The 19,152-nt window shown below is 38.4% G+C and overlaps 1 non-coding gene across 1 annotated transcript; it reads left to right on the forward strand.

The window, feature by feature from the left end:
• The first annotated feature begins 3,918 nt into the window (after positions 1–3,918).
• Positions 3,919–4,025, forward strand: LOC128295939 (small nucleolar RNA R71). Its single transcript, XR_008286488.1, has one exon. It is a non-coding gene; the product is annotated as a small nucleolar RNA R71 (small nucleolar RNA).
• The last annotated feature ends 15,127 nt before the right edge of the window (positions 4,026–19,152 follow it).

Consider the following 19,152-nt stretch of genomic DNA (forward strand, 5'->3'; position numbering starts at 1 on the left):
TTCACTATGAATTGAATTTCTCTCAGTACACAATTCAAACAACCCTGAAGTCTATTTCATTTAAAACTAGTCTCAATAAGGAATTTAGGCATGTAGACTATATTTCTTAATTTGCTTTGTACAATGTTTAATGATTTTTCAAAGTTGGAACAGGGGATCACGTATTCATCCTGAGCAAGTCACATACAATTGTAAATATCTCAAAATATAGAATTCCTTTGCTTGCTCTGTTTCTTTTATATGAAAGTAGACTCATTAAAATTTAATTTCACATCTTATTCAACCTATAATTATATTCCTCCTATTTTTGGTGATTTTTCAAATTCACATCACTGCTACCATCTAAAAACAGTTTTAATGCTAATTTCACTCTTTCACACATTCTTTATGCTAACCTCATTTTATCTTATATATGTATATACCACAAATCATTTTCACCACATTTCATTCACCATAAGTGTAGGTCTATGACTACAATGTCACCACAAAACCATCCCGTTGAACAATTCAGATCAATCCTCGATATTTAATGGTTTCAGCACACAGCCCCACCATCATACTTCGTTTAGTTCGGCTCTCTTGTACACATGGTGAACACTTAGTACCACTCATGCGACCTAACCGATTTGTCTCGTAGCTCTCTTGTCTACATGGTGTCCTTCACTTGGAATCACGCATGCGACCTAGCTACATTTATCTTTCACGTAGCTCTCTTGTCTACATGGTGTCCTTCACTTGGAATCACGCATGCGACCTAGCTACATTTATCTTTCACGTAGCTCTCTTGCCTACATGGGATACATATCGTATCACACATGTGACCTAGCTACTACAGGGTGTCTCGTAGCTTTCTTGTACACATGATTGCACTCAGCATCATACATGTGACCTAGCTACGCTCCCTCTATTTCATTCGATCTCTCCAATGTTCAACCGGATCTCTCTCTATATTTATTTTCATTCTTCCAATAGTCGATTTATATTTTAACATCAGCTAGTATATTTATATAATAGGCTGAAATATAAGAATGTACATGAAATTATTGTAATATTTACATACAAACTTACCTTGGTACAAAATGTGGAAATTTTGCAATTTAGTCCAAAACTTTTCCTTCCCCTGCTCGAGATCAATTCCGTCTTTCTTAATCTATAATAACACATTTAGCTCATTTAATACTCATACTATTTATTTCAATCCAAAAATCACATCATGGAAAAATTACATTTTGCCCCTAACTTTACAAAATTACAATTTTGCCCCTAGGCTCGGAATTTAATTTCAGCCCTTATTCTTATATTTTATGATATGCTGAACATTTTTCTTCTACAACAACATCAAATTCTCACTCTATCATATAGTTATGAACAATAGGTATTTTTACCGATTATCTTGCTTTTACTCGTTTTCACTTAAAACCGAGTAGCACAAGTTATTTAACATAATTTAAAACCTCATATTCTATCATAAAACATCAAAATACACAAATTTCACCTATGGGTATTTTTCCAAATATGAACCCTAGGTTAAATTATTACTAGCATAAGCTTAATCGAGCTTCCGGGATAACGTAAAGAACATTAAAAACGGGGCTTGGAATCACTTACTATGGAGCTTGAAAATTGAAGAAACCCTAGCTATGGAGAGAGGGAGAATTCGGCAGCAACTAAGGAGGATGATGATCAATTTTGTGTTATTTTTCCCATTTTATTTCATTTAATATCCAAATGACCAAAATGCCCTCCTTACTAAACTTTCAAAAATTCCTTCCATGTCCTAATTTTGTCCATGAACTTAAAATTGGTCAAATTTCTATTTAAGACCTCCTAATTAATATTCCAAAACAATTTCATACTAAAACTTAGGGATGCAAATTTTGCAACTTATTCGATTTAGTCCCTACTTTCAATTTAAGCACTTTAGGCATAGAATTTCATCACGAAATTTTCACACAATCATGCAATCATATCATAAACCCCAAAATAATTATAAAACAATTATTTCTATCTCGGATTTGTGGTCACGAAACCACTATTCCGATTAGGCCCTAATTCGGGTTGTCACACTTACCATATGGGAAAATACTGAGTACCGTAAGAAGAATTTCTTCATTAGGTTCAAGAGTGGCAATGCGAAGATCTGCTTCATCTAGTAGTACTTTGTCTCCAACCTTAAGTTGATTTGGTGAGGTATTGAGCTTGTCTTGGCTCAGTTTCGGTTTATCGGGTGTTCTCAGTTTCTGTATCTGCCATTCATCTAGTTCTTCGATTTGTAGCCTTCGTTCTTCATAGATAGGTCCTTTGTTGTTGTTTGAACATGGCTTATATGTGTTCTTCGAAACTCTTTCCTGCATAGAGGATGTCACCACATGATCAGTACTAGTAGAATGATTTATACAACCACCTTCAATTTTTGATATGTTACTCGAATTACGAGCTTGAAGGGTAATTGTTTCGTCTCCCATACGAAGTGTGAGTTCACTTGTACCAACATTAATAATGGTTCTAGCAGTTGCTAAAAAGGGTCGTCCTAAAATTAAAGGTTTGTTACTATCCTCTTCTATGTCTAGAACAACAAAGTCTACTAGGTATATAAATTTATCGATCTTAACAAGAACATATTCAATGATACCCCTAGGAAATCTAATGGTTTTATCAGCCAATTGAATGGTCATCCTAGTTTGTTTGGGTTTCCCAAGACCTAGCTGTTTAAACATTTTATAAGGCATAACATTAATGCTTGCCCCTAAGTCAGCCAATGCATTATGAACATCTAAACTACCAATTAAACAAGGAATCATAAAACTCCCTGGATCCTTCAATTTGTTGGGTAGCTTATTCTGTAATATGGTTGAGCAAACTGCATTCAACTCCACATGCGACTCCTCATCCAACTTTCGTTTATTTGTTAAAAGCTCCTTCAAAAACTTGACTGTGTTTGGCATCTGTGAAAGGGCTTCAATAAACTATAAGTTAATATGTATTTTCTTTAAAAGTTTAAAGAATTTACTAAATTGTTAGTCTGATCGGTCTTTCCTTGTCGCATTGGGGTATGGCACACGAGGTTTATATTCTGTACTCACCGGCTTTGGGTCATTTTGGCCTACCTCATTCTTACCTTTGTTTACCACCGTTTCTAGCCTTGGTTTTACAACTAACCCTTCCTCATCTTGGATGACAATCGCGTTGAGTTGCTCCCTTGGGTTAGATTCAGTGTTGCTTGGCAGGCTACCTTGTGGTCTTTTGGAAATCAACTTGGCGAGCTGTCCAATCTGAGTTTTGAGCCCCTAGATTGATGCTTGTTGATTTTTGAGTGTCGTCTCGGTATTCTGAAAACAAGTTTCTGACACCGAGATGAATTTGGTTAGCATCTCCTCAAGGTTTGACTTTTTCTCCTGCTGGTACGGTGGTTGCCGAAAGCCTGGAGGGGGTAGTGGTCTCTGATTTCCTTGGTCTCCCCATGAAAAATTTGGGTGGTTCCTCCAACCTGCATTGTAAGTATTGCTATAAGGATTGTTTTGAGATCGAGGATTGTTACCTATGTAATTTAACTGCTCATTCTCCATGTTGTGGCCATAAGGTGGGTATTCTGAACTGTTTGATCCACCTCCACTTGCTTCGCACTGTATTAATGGGTGAACTTGTGAAGAACTAAGAAAACCATCAATTTTCTTATTCGGGAGTTCTACCTTATTAGAGAGCATGGTGACTGAATCAATGTTATAAACGCCGGCTGTTTTCATTGGCTTTGTCCTCATGACTTGCCACTGATAGTTATTCAATGACATCTCCTCTATAAATTCATAGTCCTCTTCAGGTGTCTTATTATTGATGGTCCCGCCAGCAGCTGTGTCAACCATCTGCCGAGTGGAAGGGTTCAGGCCATTATGAAACGTTTGGACCCGTAGCCAAAGTGGTAACCCATGGTGAGGGCATCTTCGCAAAAGGTCCTTGTATCTCTCCCATGCATCGTAGAGTGTTTCTAAATCCATCTGCATAAAAGAAGAGATATCATTACGTAATTTAGTAGTTTTAGCCGGCGAAAAATATTTTAATAAAAACTTTTCAGTCATTTGTTCCCAAGTAATGATTGACCCCCGTGGTAACGAATTCAACCACTGTTTAACTTTGTTTCTCAATGGAAAAGAGAATAACCAAAGGTGAATGGCGTCATCAGAAATGCCATTAATTTTAAATGTATCACATAGTTCCAAAAAGTTTACCAAGTGAGTGTTGGGATCTTTATCCTGCAAACCATCAAACTGAACAAATTGCTGTATCATTTGAATTGTGTTAGGTTTCAGTTCAAAAGTATTTACAGCTATAGCAGGTCTAACTATGCTCAATTCAGTTCCTGTTAAGGAAGGTTTAGCATAATCATACATATTGCGCGGAGCAGGATTCTGATTAATAGCAATTGCAGGAGGTAGCGGATTTTCTTAGTTTTCAGCCATCTCCTCGGTTGTGGTTGAAGTATCGTCCTCTTACTCTTCTGTTTATCGTAAGCTTCACTACGGGTTTCTTCTGGTCATAAACTAGAAAAACCTGTAAGAAGAAAATAAATGAACAATTAGAAAAGGAAATAAAAATTGAAATTGAAATAAAAGTAAAATGGCTAAAGTAATAAAAATTGAGTGTTTCTAATATCCTAGTTCCCCGACAACGGCGCTAAAAACTTGATACGTGATATTCGTGACAGGTTTTAAAGATTTATGAAAGAATCGTTCTTGAGACTAACTTATTATCATGATTAAGACAAGTGTACCTATCGAACAGTAGTATAGTTTAGCAAGACTGAATTGTCGAACCCAAAGGAACTACGAGTACTAGTATTTACTTCCTTTTTATTATCTAGCCTAAAAATTAAGAGGTTTGGTTATCTAAACTCATTACTAACTAAGAATGCACAGAAAGAAAATTTGGGAAAATACTTTTGGGAAAATTCGATTGATTAAGACAATACCTAAGGAAAAATTCTCCTAGACTTCACTTGTTATTTGACTCTGAATCAGACGATTTATTCATTTGACTTGATCCGTAGAAATTCCTAAGTTGTACTATTATCTCTCTCGAGACTAATAACGTCTAACCCTAGGTTGAATAATTGAAATCTCTTTCAAATTAACACCCTAGAATTGCATTAACTCGATCTATGGATTCCCTTATTAGGTTTCACCCTAATCCAGAAAAATTTTATCACCATATCTCTAGTTGTGTAATCAACTCCGCTTAATTATGACAAATTTACTCTTAGACAGGTTTTATTCCTCCTATGAATAAGAGCTTAACTTGAATCAATATCCTGGAATATCAAAACAAGAATTAAGAAGACATAATTAAGAACAAGTCAAATATTTATCATACAATTCAGATAATAATAACAAGATCCGTCTTAGGTTTCATTCCCCTTAGGTATTTAGGGGGTTTAGTTCATACTTATGAAAAAAAACATATCAAAAGCATAAAGATAACAAAACATAAGAAAACCCAAAACTCCTGAAAGAACTTGAAGGGAGATCTTCAGTTTTGATGATGAATCTGGCTTTTGAGATGGATCAATCAGCTTTCCTTGAGTAATTTCTTGCTTCCTACTTGGCGTCCCACTCTTAAGTGCCTCCTCAGGTGTTTAAATAGGCTTTTGGATGCCTCAGAACCCTAAAAATTGGGCTTTTCCGAATAAGACTATACTTAGGCTCGACAGGGACACGCTCGTATGACACACCCGTGTGCGATTACTCCAGCCCGTGTTCAAGGCTGTTGAACAGGCGGGCGTGTAGTATCCCGTGTAAGTCGTGCTTCAATCCTGCCAAATGGACACGGTCGTATGACACGCCCATGTGAGAAAGTCCAGGCCGTGTTGATTTCGCACATGGGTCCATTTTCTCCGTTTTCATCCTGTTTCTCGCTCTTTTTGCTCTTCTATGCTCTCCTAAGTATAAAACATGAAATTAAAGGATTAGAAGCATTGAATTCACCAAATCTAAGGAGAAACCATTTATAAATGGGCTAATCATGGGATAAAAATATGTATAAATTATGGTTTATCACACAGCCTGGCCCAATATTGTCCACACATCTGTGTGGTTTACCCGTGTGGGGCCCACACGTCTGTGGGGTCTACACAACCCAGTTCGGCTCGAAATGGCCCAAAACAACCTCGGCCCATAAAATCACTCATGGTCGGCCTCAACGATCAAACGCCCATTTTTAGTCACACAGACCACCACACGAGCGAGCGCACGCCCGTATAGCATCATGATTTACTTATTCTAGCTTTTGCCGATTTCTATAGTTGAGATTGTGTTTACACACCTTATTGCGAAAGTGCGCAAATAGTCCACAAGCGCTCCAAACCTAGATTCAAACACGATAGACCATCAGTCCCTTAATCAACAAGATTAAACAATCCATTTTTAAATCCCTTATCCAAAAGGTTACTTATCACTTGCCTTGATCGATCGATTGAGGCTCACACACTTAACCCGTTGCAAGAGACTAATTACAAACCCCTTAGAGATAACCTACAATACAACTGAAACTTAAAAACCTAAACCATTATTGATCACACCAATGGTTTGCACCAACCTTATAACAACTTACCGAATACGCCAAACTCAGAATAGGAGAAATAAGCAATCAGCCCACACCCCAAACAAAAGCCGAAAGCACATGATATGACAGAGGCAAAGGCTAGTACCACCACACCCCTAGCAAAAATCGGCAGCAAAGAAAGGTGTTAGGTAAAAGACTATTGCGACAGAAATAGAGAGAAAAGATAATAACCATGCACTCGAACCTGATTGATTAAAGGACAATTGCCAAAACCGAAAGGATAGAGATGGAGTACTCGGCCAAAATAAAAGATAAAAGGAGAAAAGAATCGAGAGAGAGAGAAAAGAGAGAGAGTATTCGGCCAAAGCAAATCAATTGAGAGATGGGAGAAGAAGTAGTAATCGGTCAAAGAGGAAAACCGATTGGGAAAAAGGGAAGAAGAGATATTTGGCCAAAGCAAAGAAAACAGAGAGAACGACCGTTAGAGGTGAGCCAATCGATCCACAAGTGAACTCGAGGGAAGTGCAAATTTGGAATAAACAACAAAAACGAGAAGATACCTGAAAGCAATATTCGGCCTCAAAAGGAGAGAAAAATGATAAAACCAGAAGCAGAGAGAAAAGAAAATAGAAGCAAAATTTCGGCACTAAAGGGAAAATGGTGAGATATGACCGATTCTTGACCAATATGAGACTCCCAATTCGGTATGACCTTAAAACACACCCCTCACTTGGCTCCTTAAAATTCTCCAACCACCGCTAAAATTCTCTGAGCAAGAGTTCAAATTCGGCACTACTCTCCTACTCATTCAAAATCCCATATTTTCCTCCCCAAATCCCTTCATGCCGTCCACTCCTCCCTTAACCACTTAATTCAAATTCCACCACAACTTTTCAGTAGTTCAGGTTGACTAGAACTCCCACACGGCCTTAGCAGCAAAATAAAATGCTCCCACTGCTTAAAGCAGGACTCAAGCCTCAGACCTCATGGAACAACAACACGCCACCTATCCCCTAGACCAGCAGGTCCTTTCTGACATGTTTTACCCCTATTTATTTAAAAGCCTACTGACTAGAGACAGGGTTTATTCATATTAAACACAAAAATTTTGCACAAGTCAAAGCTTGAACCCAAGACTTCTCAGACTCTTCCCAGGACACTTAACCACTGAAGCAAACATGCATTTGTGTAACACAAATATATGAAAATAAACTTAAGGATTTTTTTGGGCGTTACAGTTCTACCCCCTAAAAGAAAATTTTGGCCTTGAAATTTACCTGATTAGAACGGATGAGGTTATTATTGTCGCATCGCCTCCTCAGGTTCCCACGTGGCCTCCTTAGAGCTGTGATTATGCCAAAGAACCTTAACCAGTGGTATAAACTTCCTCCTTAAAACCTTTACATCACGATCTAATATCTGAACCGACTCTTCCTTGAAAGTCAGATCTGGTCTAACCTCAATCTCCTCAACTGAAATAACATGCGTGGGATCAAAGCGGTAAGGCCTCAACATAGTGATGTGGAACACATCATGAATCTGGTCTAACTCTGGAGGTAACTCTAGCTGATAAGCAACTGGTCCTACACGTTTCAGTATATGGTAAGGTCCAATGAACCTAGGGCTCAACTTGCCCTTCCGTCCAAACCTCTGTACATTCTTCCATGGCTAGACCTTGAGAAAAACAAAGTCCTCCACAGAATACTCAATCTTTTTACGCTTCAGATTTGCATATGACTTCTATCTATCTGATGCCGCCTTCAGTCGATCCCGAATTAGTTTAACTTTATCCTAAGTATCAGAAACTAATTCAGGGCCCAGAACAAGCCGCTCACCCAACTCAGTCCAACGCGAAGGAGTACGACACCTACGACCATATAATGCCTCGTAAGTTGCCGCCTACATGCTAGACTGATAGCTATTGTTATAAGCAAACTCTGCTAAGGGTAAGTAATCGTCCTAACTGCCTCGGAAATCAATCACACAACTCCTTAACATGTCCTCCAGTATCTGAATCACCCTCTCTGACTGACCATCTATTTGAGGATGGAACGAAGTACTGAAGTGCAACCTTGTACCCAGTGCTTCATGCAACTTCTTCTAAAACTGAGACGTGAAGTGAGGATCCTTATCAGATATTATGGAAACTGATACCCCATGCAAACTTACTATCTCAGACACATACAGCTTAGCCAGCTTCTGCAAAGAGTAATAAATATTAACTGGTATGAAATGGCCAGATTTGGTCAATCAATCTACGATGACCCATATTGAATCCTTCTTAGTAGGTGATAAATCGTAATTTATACATATTTTTAACCCTTGTTTAACATATTTTATGGATTATTTTCTATCAGAATTGGTTAATTCGATGCTCCTAATGCTTTAAGTTCATGTTTTATACTTAGGAGAGCATAGGAGAGCGAAAGGAATGAGAAACGGGCCAAAAACGGAGAAAATAGGCCAAAGTACGAAATCAACACGGCCTGGACTTCATCACACGAGCAGACCACACGGCCGTGTCAATTTGGTAGTTTCGAAGCACGATTCACACGAGCATGTCCCTACCGAGCCCAAGTTGAGTTGAATTCAAAAAAGACTAATTTTGAGGGCTCGTAGGCATTCCAAAGCCTATAAATACACCCTAGAGGAGCAAGAAAAGGGGGGCACAGAATAGGGAGTAAGGAATTACTCCAAGGAAGCCAATTGATCCATCTCAGAAGCAAGAGGACAATACTCAACCCCCAACCGACGAGATGGCTAAAAACCAAGACAATCAGCTACCTCCTGCAATTGCGGTTAATCAAAATCCTGCTCTACGCACTATGTATGATTATGCTAAACCTTCTTTAACAGGAACTGAATCGAGCATAGTTAGACCTGCTGTAGCTGTAAATACTTTTGAACTGAAACCTAACACTATTCAAATGATACAGCAATTTGTTCAGTTTGACAGTTTGCAGGATGAGGATCCCAACGCTCACTTAGCAAACTTCCTGGAATTCTGCGATACATTTAAAATCAATTGCGTCTCTGATGATGCTATACGTCTTCGATTGTTTCCCTTTTCATTAAGAAACAAAGTTAAACAGTGGTTGAACTCGTTACCACGAGGGTCAATTACTACTTGGGAACAAATGACCGAAAAATTTCTATTAAAATATTTTCGTTGGCTAAAACGGCTAAATTATGTAATTATATCTCTTTTTTTGTGTAGATGGATTTAGAAACACTCTACGATGCATGAGAGAGATATAAGGACCTTTTGAGAAGGTGCCCTTACCATGGGTCACCGCTTTGGCTACAGGTTCAAACATTTCATAATGGCCTGAATCCTTCGGCTCGACAAATGGTTGACGCAGTTGCTGGCGGAACCATCAATAATAAAACACCTTAAGATGCATATGAGTTTATAGATGAGATGTCACTGAATAACTATCAGTGGCAAGTCATGAGGACAAAGCCAACGAAAATAGCCGACGTTTATAACGTCGATTCGGTCACCATGCTTTCTAATCAGGTAGAACTTCTAAATAAAAAGATCGATTGTTTTCTTAGTTCTTCACGGGTTCACCCAGTAATGCAGTGCGAAGCAAGTGGAGGTGGAACAAGCCATTCGGAATACCAACCTTATGGCCACAACATGGATAACGAGCTATTAAATTACATAGGTAATAATCCTCGACCTCAAAACAATCCATATAGTAACACTTACAATGCAGGTTGGAGGAACCACCCCAATTTCATGTGGGGCGGTCAAGGAAATCAAAGACCACAACCACCTCCAGGCTACCAACAACCACCCTACCAACAGGAAAAGAAGCCGAACCTTGAAGAGATGCTCTCAAAGTTTATATCGGTGTTAGAAACCCGTTTTCAGAACACCGAGACAGCACTTAAAAATCAACAAGCGTCGATCCAAGGGCTTGAAACTCAGATAGGCCAGCTTTTCAAACTAATCTCCGAACGACCACAAGGTAGTTTGCCAAGTAATACCGAACCTAACCCAAGGGAACAGCTCAACGCGATTAATGTTCAAGATGAAGAAGGATTTGTTGAGCCTGAGCCAGAACCGAGGCAAGAAACTGTGGTAAGCAAAGGTCAAGGTGAGGTAGGTCATAATAAAAATAAAACAGTGAATGTCGAATATAAACCTCGTGTGCCATGCCCCAACGCGGCAAGGAAAGACCGCTTAGATGAACAATTTGGTAAATTCCTTAAACACTTTAAAAAATTACACATTAACTTATTGTTTATTGAAGCTCTATTGCAGATGCCAAACGCAATGAAATTTTTAAAGGAGCTTGTAGCAAATAAGCGGAGGTTGGACGAGGTGTCGTATGTAGAGCTAAACGCAGTTTGCTCAGCTATTCTCCAAAATAAACTACCCAACAAACTAAAAGATCCAGGGAGTTTTATGATTCCTTGCTTAATTTGTAGTTTAGATGTTAATAATGCATTAGCTGATTTAGGGGCTAGTATCAACGTCATGCCTTACAAAATGTTTAAGCAACTAGGTCTGGGGAAACCCAAACAGACTAGGATGAGCATTCAATTAGCAGATAAAACTATAAGATTCCCTAGGGGTATTATTGAAGATGTGCTAGTTAAAATTGATAAATTTATATTTCCCGTTGGCTTCATTGTTCTAAACATAGAAGAGGATAGCAACACTCCTTTAATTCTAGGAAGGCCCTTTTTTAGTAACTACTAAAACAATTATTGATGTTGGCACAGGTGAACTCACACTCTGTGTGGGAGACGAAACAATCACCCTTCAAGCTCGCAATTCTGGCAACACAATGGAAATTGAAGGTGATCGTCTAAACCATTCTACTAAAACTGACAATATGATACAACCCACTTTGCAGGAGATAAGTCTGAAGGAAGTACATGAGCCATTCTCAAGCAATAGTAGAGGACCTCTTCATGAAGATCGAAGGCTACAAATCGAGGGGCTAGATGAATGGTGGACGCATAAACCAAGAACACACGATAAACCAAAACTACGCCAGAACGAGCTTGATACCTCTCCAAATCAACTTAAGGTTAGAGATAAAGTCTTGTTAGATGCCGTCGATCCTCACATTGTCACTACTACGCCGAATGAAGAAATCCCTCTTACGGTACTCAGCATTTTCCCATTCGGTACGGTCGAGGTGAGTCATCTCAAGTTCGGCACTTTTAAGGTAAACAACACCCATTTAAAACCTTATTTTGATGAGATTAATAGCAGGAATGAGGAGTATAAACTCCTCAAACCACCATTATCATTCAACAGAGAGGTAAGTCGAGCTTAGACTTTAAATAAGTGCTTCTCGGGAGGCAACCCGAGTACTAACTATATTAACTTCTTTAAAATTTAGTCCTCAACATCTAACTTACTAATGGACCACTTGAATACAGGTTTTCCATAGGGACACGGCCAAGAGCACGAGCCTGTTTGGGGCAGTGTGAAAACAGGACAACAATTTTTCCCAAACACGGGCTGCGATAAAATTTCACGGCCGTACGACATAGCCGTGGTCGAACTTGCCAAAACAAAACGAGCGTGAGACACGCCTGTGTGGAAAAATAGTGGGTGAACCTGTTGAAACAGTACGGGCGTGCGACACGCCCATGTCTAACACCTGTGGTCGAACCTGTCAAATTAACACGGGCATGTGGCTTTCATACACAGGCATGGGAGAAACGAACAATGCCAGACACGGCCGTGCGACAAGGTCGTGTGCACCCACACGCCCAAGGAACACGGGCGTGTATTAAATGCTAGACACGCCCAAATTCAAAATTCGCAAACCACATGGACCGAAATTGGGGAACACGGGCGTGTTACCTGGCCGTGTGGCCCAAAATCTATAAATACCCTGCACTATTCACTTTCTTCCCCATTCAAAAACCTTAACTCTAGCTGCTGCAAGTCCACACGCCCTCCCTGCCATGCCCGTACACCACTTCCCACTCCATTTTTGTCGCTCAATCTATCTCCCTTAGCGTTTGTTTACTCCTTTCACTTCTACTTTTCTTATTTCTAATGCTTATTATTAACATTCATTTCTTTTGAACTATTTTTCATTTTGCAAATTATTCTATCATTTAATTTTCATTCTTAGGTTAGTTATCATACATTTCATGTTAAATCAAGTTATTAGGAAAACCTCATACCCATGACATTACTATGCTCATTCTCATGCTATTACCATGCCAATGTCTATCATTTAATTTGCATTCTTAGATTAGTTATCATACATTTCGTGTTAAATCAAGATTAGGAAAACCTCATACCCATGACATTACTATTCTCATTCTCATGGTTATTTTGGTTGAGTTTGCTTCGTATTAGTAGTTTTGGCTGAAATAGTTAGTTCAAATTCATGAATTTTTACTTTTTCAAATTTATTTACCTACTATTATTATTCTTTATATTACAGGTTTATAATGTTATCTTCACGAGGAAAGAAGGCCGCTGTCCCTGCTTCAAATAAGAGGAAGGGAGCGTCATCTTCTGCGGGTCCAATCACGAAAATTCGTCACCCTCTCCTGCAATTCCACCGTGGGCCCCAGGAAGAACTTTTCCAAATCTTTTGGGCCCGACCTTTAATTGCGGGCCGCTGCATCGGTTGGGCTGTCGTAGAACAAGTTTAGTTGGCTGATGCGATTCGGTCCCTCCTAACCACTGCGATTCGAGCCCTCCTAACCACTGACCCTTGGGAGCTGTTCTTTGGGATCATCAAATAAACATTCCTCAAGCTCACGATGGAACTATGCTCAACGTTCTATCTTCAGACCGTAATGACGAGCTACGATGATCCTGGCATGATCCAATTTCGCCTAGGCGGGTTAGTCCGCCAGCTAAGCGTCCTAGAGTTCGGTGCTGCACTGGGCTTATATACGGAGGAGTTAAAGAAGGAGAATGAACTACATGCTCTCACTCGCCACATACATTTCTCTCCCTCGAAGTGCTAGCACACTTTGGCCTCTGGCGTAGCCTCCTACAATCCTAGCCGCTCTAAGGCATCAGTTCTCCCACCATCCCTGAGGTACCTACACGCCATTTTGGCTCACACGATTACAGGGAGGCGAGAGAGCACTGGCGTCGTCAACACTCACGATGCCTACCTCTTATGGTGCATGTCGCACGAGCATGTCATTGACCTTGCCTATTTTATCGCCCTAGCGATTCAGCACCAGACGGAGCTACATAGGAAGGGGGTCATCTCCATTGGCCCCTTTGTTACTCGGTTGGCTCGACACTTTGGGCTCCTCAGCACCACGGTCCAACAATCATCCCTTACCCTCATCGGCTAGATGTCTCCACAAGGCATCTCAAGCATACTTAACATGAGGATGATCGAGAGGCACCGAAGAACCTACCCTCCCCAATATCGTCTCGCCCAATCTACTGAGGAGGAGGCCTACGAGGACATTCCTGATGATGTCCCTCCACAGCACGAGGACCCACCGACTCAGCCACCACCACCCTCTCGTCCAGTTCATGCGACGGCTTCATATGCTGACATCTCTGAGCGCCTCACTCGATTCGAGCAGCAGTTTTTTCAAAGATTTGACAATATTGATGCTACTCTACAGCAGATTTGTCAGCACCTCTACATCTCATCGCCAGTCCCACCTCGCGAACCATCCAGCAATGAAGATGTTTAAAAACATTTATTTATTATTTTATGTTTTTACTTTTATTTTATTTTAAGACTACTTTTTATTTTTCTTTCACCTTATTTTTATTAGGACATATAATTATTATTTTACAATTTTTAATTTTGGCTAATTCCTATTAAGTACTTACTCTTCCTTATATATTTCCTAAAAGAGTTCCTGATTTTATCACAGTTATAAAGAGCTCCACAGCTCACTATAACTCAGGAACTCTAAACTCCACCGGGAAAGGTTCTCAACGACTACCATGTCCTGCTTGACCACGACCATAGCCACCACTAGAGATAATATTCTTTTGGTGCAGGACTTATGGACTAATGAACCTCTACCACCGCCGGAGTATCCTTCTTTACTCTCTCACGGATTACTCTCTAAAACTCCAGTTCGAGGAATTCATCATACAAGAAGTTTCACTTCTCTCCCTATCTTATTTTTATATTCTAATATCTATCTTTGTACATTGGGGGTAATGTATATCTTACGTGTGGGGGGGTATTTATTTCAATATCAGAAAAATCCCTGAATGACTACCTTATTCTCTTGAAAAGCTTTCATATCATATTTAGGATAAATTTTGATTGATTTATGATTTTGATTGATATATCTTAAATTAAAACATAGACATTTATGCATTGATTGTTTAAACCTTAAGACTTTAGAGAATCAAGCATGATAAGTTGATTTTTAAGAATTTAAAATCTTAGGTTGTTTCCCCAAAGTTTAGGTATTACTTTGAGTTGGAATTCACAAGTTTTAAACATCAAAAAGCCATAATTTTTGTGAGATTTTTGAGCCTTTTGAGCATCTATTAATTCTTTCATGCTCACTTTTATTATTACTTTGAGTGCGTTAGTATTGAACTGTTATTTTAGAACTTGCTTGATTATGCATGTCGAGACCACACCATTTGATTTGATATGTCAAAATGATTAAGGCACTTAGGATAACCCACTCATGCCATGAAAAGCCTACCTCAATGATTAACCCCTAGTAAACCCCCTTGAGCCTAACAAGCCATTTCTTGTATTACCCTTAATATTAACCATTAACCCATTATTGTTGAAATCCCCTAAATTAATTTGAGTCCCAATTTTGTCGAGATTTGAATTGAAATAGTTGCTTAGCTATGTTTTATTCTACTTTGTAATTTAACTTGTTCTTTAAAAAAAAAACATGTATACATATTAGTAGTAGTAATCTTCTGAGCTAAAGAAGTTAAATTCCATATTCTGAGAAAAGCTTTGTTGTACGTAATAGATAACTAGCTATTTTTTTAGTTAGGTAATTTTTAATCTCAATCTCGATTCTAACCCTTTCTTTCAGTTTGTGACCACACCCCTAACCAAGCCTCATTACAACCTTCTAAAGACTTTTTGATTGATGTTTCATCTCAATATATAAGTGGTGGAGATTTGATTTTCATGCAAGCCTATGGTAATAACTTTTCATTATTGACTATTGAGTGTTTCATTTATTGTCCTTAAAACATCTCGAGTGATTTGAGTGAATCTTTAGTGAGGATGTGAAACTCTGTGATATTCTGAATCAAAGGTAATTACTTAGATAAGGGGAGACACCTATGTTTGCATGATTAAATACTCAACTTGGAATGTTTGAAAATTTTATATTCTTTTAGTTGAATTCTCAATGTATGATTACCTATGGATTATTTTGAGATATTATCGATAGGAATTATAAGTTGAGAAGAATTTATTTTGATTATGAGTTGAGGATTTTGCTTGAGGACAAGCAAATGCTTAAGTGTGGAGGTATTTGATAAACCGTAATATATACATATTTTTACCCCATTTTTAACGCATTTTATGGATGATTTCCTATTAGAATTGGTGAATTTGATGCTCTTAATGCTTTAATTTCATGTTTTATACTTAGGAGAGCATAGAAGAGCGAAAGGAACGAGAAAAGGGCCAAAAACGGAGAAAATGGGCGAAAGTACAAAATCAACTCGGCCTGGACTTCATCACACGGGTAGACCACACGGTCGTGTCAATTTGGAAGTTTCAAAGCACGATTCACAAAGGCGTGTCACACGAGCGTGTCCCTGCCGAGCCCAAGTTAAGTCCAATTCGGAAAAGGCTAATTTTGAGGGCTCTTAGGCATTCCAAAGCCTATAAATACACCTTAGAGGAGGAAGAAAAGGAGGCACAGAAAGGGGAGTAAGGAATTACTCCAAGGAAGCCTATTGATCCATCTCAGAAGCAGGATTCACCATCAAGACTGAAGATCTCTCCTTAATTTCCCCTTTAGGAGTTTTGGGTTTTCTTTATGTTTTGTATTCTTTATTATTCTGAGATGTTTTCTTATTTAGTTATGAACTAAAACCCCTAAATACCTAAGGGGAATGAAACCTAAGACGAATCTTGTTATTATTTTCTAAATTGTATGTTAAATATTTAACTTGTTCTTAATTATGTATTCTTCATTCTTGTTTTGATATCCCAGGATACTGATTCAAGATAAGCTCTTATTCAGAGGAGGAATAGACCCTATCTAAGAGTACATCTGTCATAATTAAGCAGAGTTGTTTGCGCACTTAGACAAAGGGTGACAAGATTTTGCCAGATTAGGGTGAAACCTAATAAGTGGATCCATAGATCGAGTTAATGCAACCCTAGGGTGTTAATTAGAGAAAGGTCTCAATTATTCAATCTAGGGATTAGACGTTATTAGTCTTGAATAGGGATAATAACATAACTTAGGGATCTCTACGAAACAAGTTAAATGAATAAATCGTCTGATTCGGAGCCAGAATAACAAGTACAGTCTAGGTGGATTTTTCCTTAGGTATTGTCTTAATTCAAATTATTTTCCCAAAAGTAATTCCCCAATTCCATTCTCTGTGAATTCTTAGTTTAGATAATTAGTTAGTTGATAAACTGTAAATTATACATATTTTTACCCCATATTTAATGCATTTTACGGATGATTTTCCATTAGAATTGGTGAATTCGATGCTCCTAATGCTTTAATTTCATGTTTTATACTTAGGAGAGCATAGGAGAGTGAAAGGAACGAGAAAAGGGCCAAAAACGGAGAAAATGGGCCAAAGTTCAAAATCAACACGGCTTGGACCTCCTCATATGGGCAGACCACACGGCCGTGTCAATTTGGCAGGCTCGAACATGGCCTAAAGTAATCGAACACGGGCGTGTCCCTACTAAGCCTAAGTTGAGTCCAATTTGGAAAAGGCCAATTTTGAGGGTTTTTAGGTATTCCAAAGCTTATAAATACACCCTAGAGGAGAAAGAAAGGGAGACAGAGAAGGGGGAGTAAGGAATTACACCAAGGAAGCCGATTGATCCATCTCAGAAGCCGAATCCATCATCAAGACTGAAGATCTCTCCTTAATTTCCCTTCAGGAGTTTTGGGTTTTCTTTATGTTTTGTATTCTTTATTCTTCTGAGATGTTTTCTTATTTAGTTATGAACTAAAATCCCTAAATACCTAAGGGGAATGAAACCTAAGACGAATCTTGTTATTATTTTCTGAATCGTATGATAAATATTTAACTTGTTATTTATTATGTGTTCTTAATTCTTGTTTTGATATCCCAGGATACTGATTCAAGACATGTTCTTATTCAGAGGAGGAATAGACGCTGTCTAAGAGTACATTTGTCATAATTAAGTGGAGTTGAATGCACTCCTAGATATAAGGTGACAAGATTTTGCCGGGTTAGGGTGAAACCTAATAAGGGGATCCATAGATAGAGTTAATGCAACCCTAGAGTGTTAATTAGAGAAAAGTCTCAGTTATTCAATCTAGAGATTAGACGTTATTAGTCTTGAATAGGGATAATAACATAACTTAGGGATCTCTACGAAACAAGTTAAATGAATAAATCGTCCGATTCAGAGCCAGAATAACAAGTAAAGTCTAGGTGGATTTTTCCTTAGGTATTGTCTTAAGTCAATCGATTTTCCCTAAAAGCAATTCCCCAATTCTTTTCTCTGTGCATTCTTAGTTTAGATAATTAGTTAATTAAAACAAAACCTCTTTATTCTTAGGCTAGATAACAAAAAGACAGTCATTACTAGTACTTTTAGTTCCTTTCGGTTCGACAATCCGGTCTTGCTAAAACTATACTACTGTTCGATAGGTATACTTGCCTACATCGTGATAATAGTTAGTTCAAGAACGAGTAATTATAAATATTTAAAACCTATCACGAAATCTCGCGATCAAGTTTTTGGCGTCATTGCCAGGGAACTAAGATATTAGGAATGCTCAATTTTTATTACTTTAGCCATTTATTTTTCTTGCAATTTAATTTTATTATTATTATTATTTATTAGCCTACTCTTTCTTTCTCTTGGCAGGTTTTTATAGTTTATGACTAGAAGAAACCCGTCGGGACCATTACTTTTTGACGAAGAAATCGATCGTACAATTCGTAGAAACCAAAGAGAAATAAGACACAACTTAATATACACGGAGAACGTGAAAAAAGATGATACTCAACCCCCAACCGAAGAGATGGCTGAAAACCAAGGCAATCAGCTACCTCCTACAATTGCGGTTAATCAAAATCCTGCTCTACACACTATGTACGATTATGCTAAACCTTCTTTAACAGGAAATGAATCAAGCATAGTTAGACCTGCTGTAGCTGCAAATACTTTTGAATTAAAACCTAACACTATTCAGATGATACAACAATTTGTTCAGTTTGATGGTTTGTAGGATGAAGATCCCAACACTCACTTAGCAAACTTTCTGGAATTTTGGGATACATTTAAAATCAATGGCGTTTTTGATGATGCCATACGTCTTCGGTTGTTTCCCTTTTTATTGAGGAACAAAGCTAAACAGTGGTTGAACTCGTTACCACGAGGGTCAATTACTACTTGGGAACAAATGACCGAAAAATTTTTACTAAAATATTTTCCGCCGGCTAAAATGGCT

Source organism: Gossypium arboreum, chromosome 7 (assembly GCF_025698485.1).
Source record: "Gossypium arboreum isolate Shixiya-1 chromosome 7, ASM2569848v2, whole genome shotgun sequence".
Classification (NCBI taxonomy): domain Eukaryota; kingdom Viridiplantae; phylum Streptophyta; class Magnoliopsida; order Malvales; family Malvaceae; genus Gossypium; species Gossypium arboreum.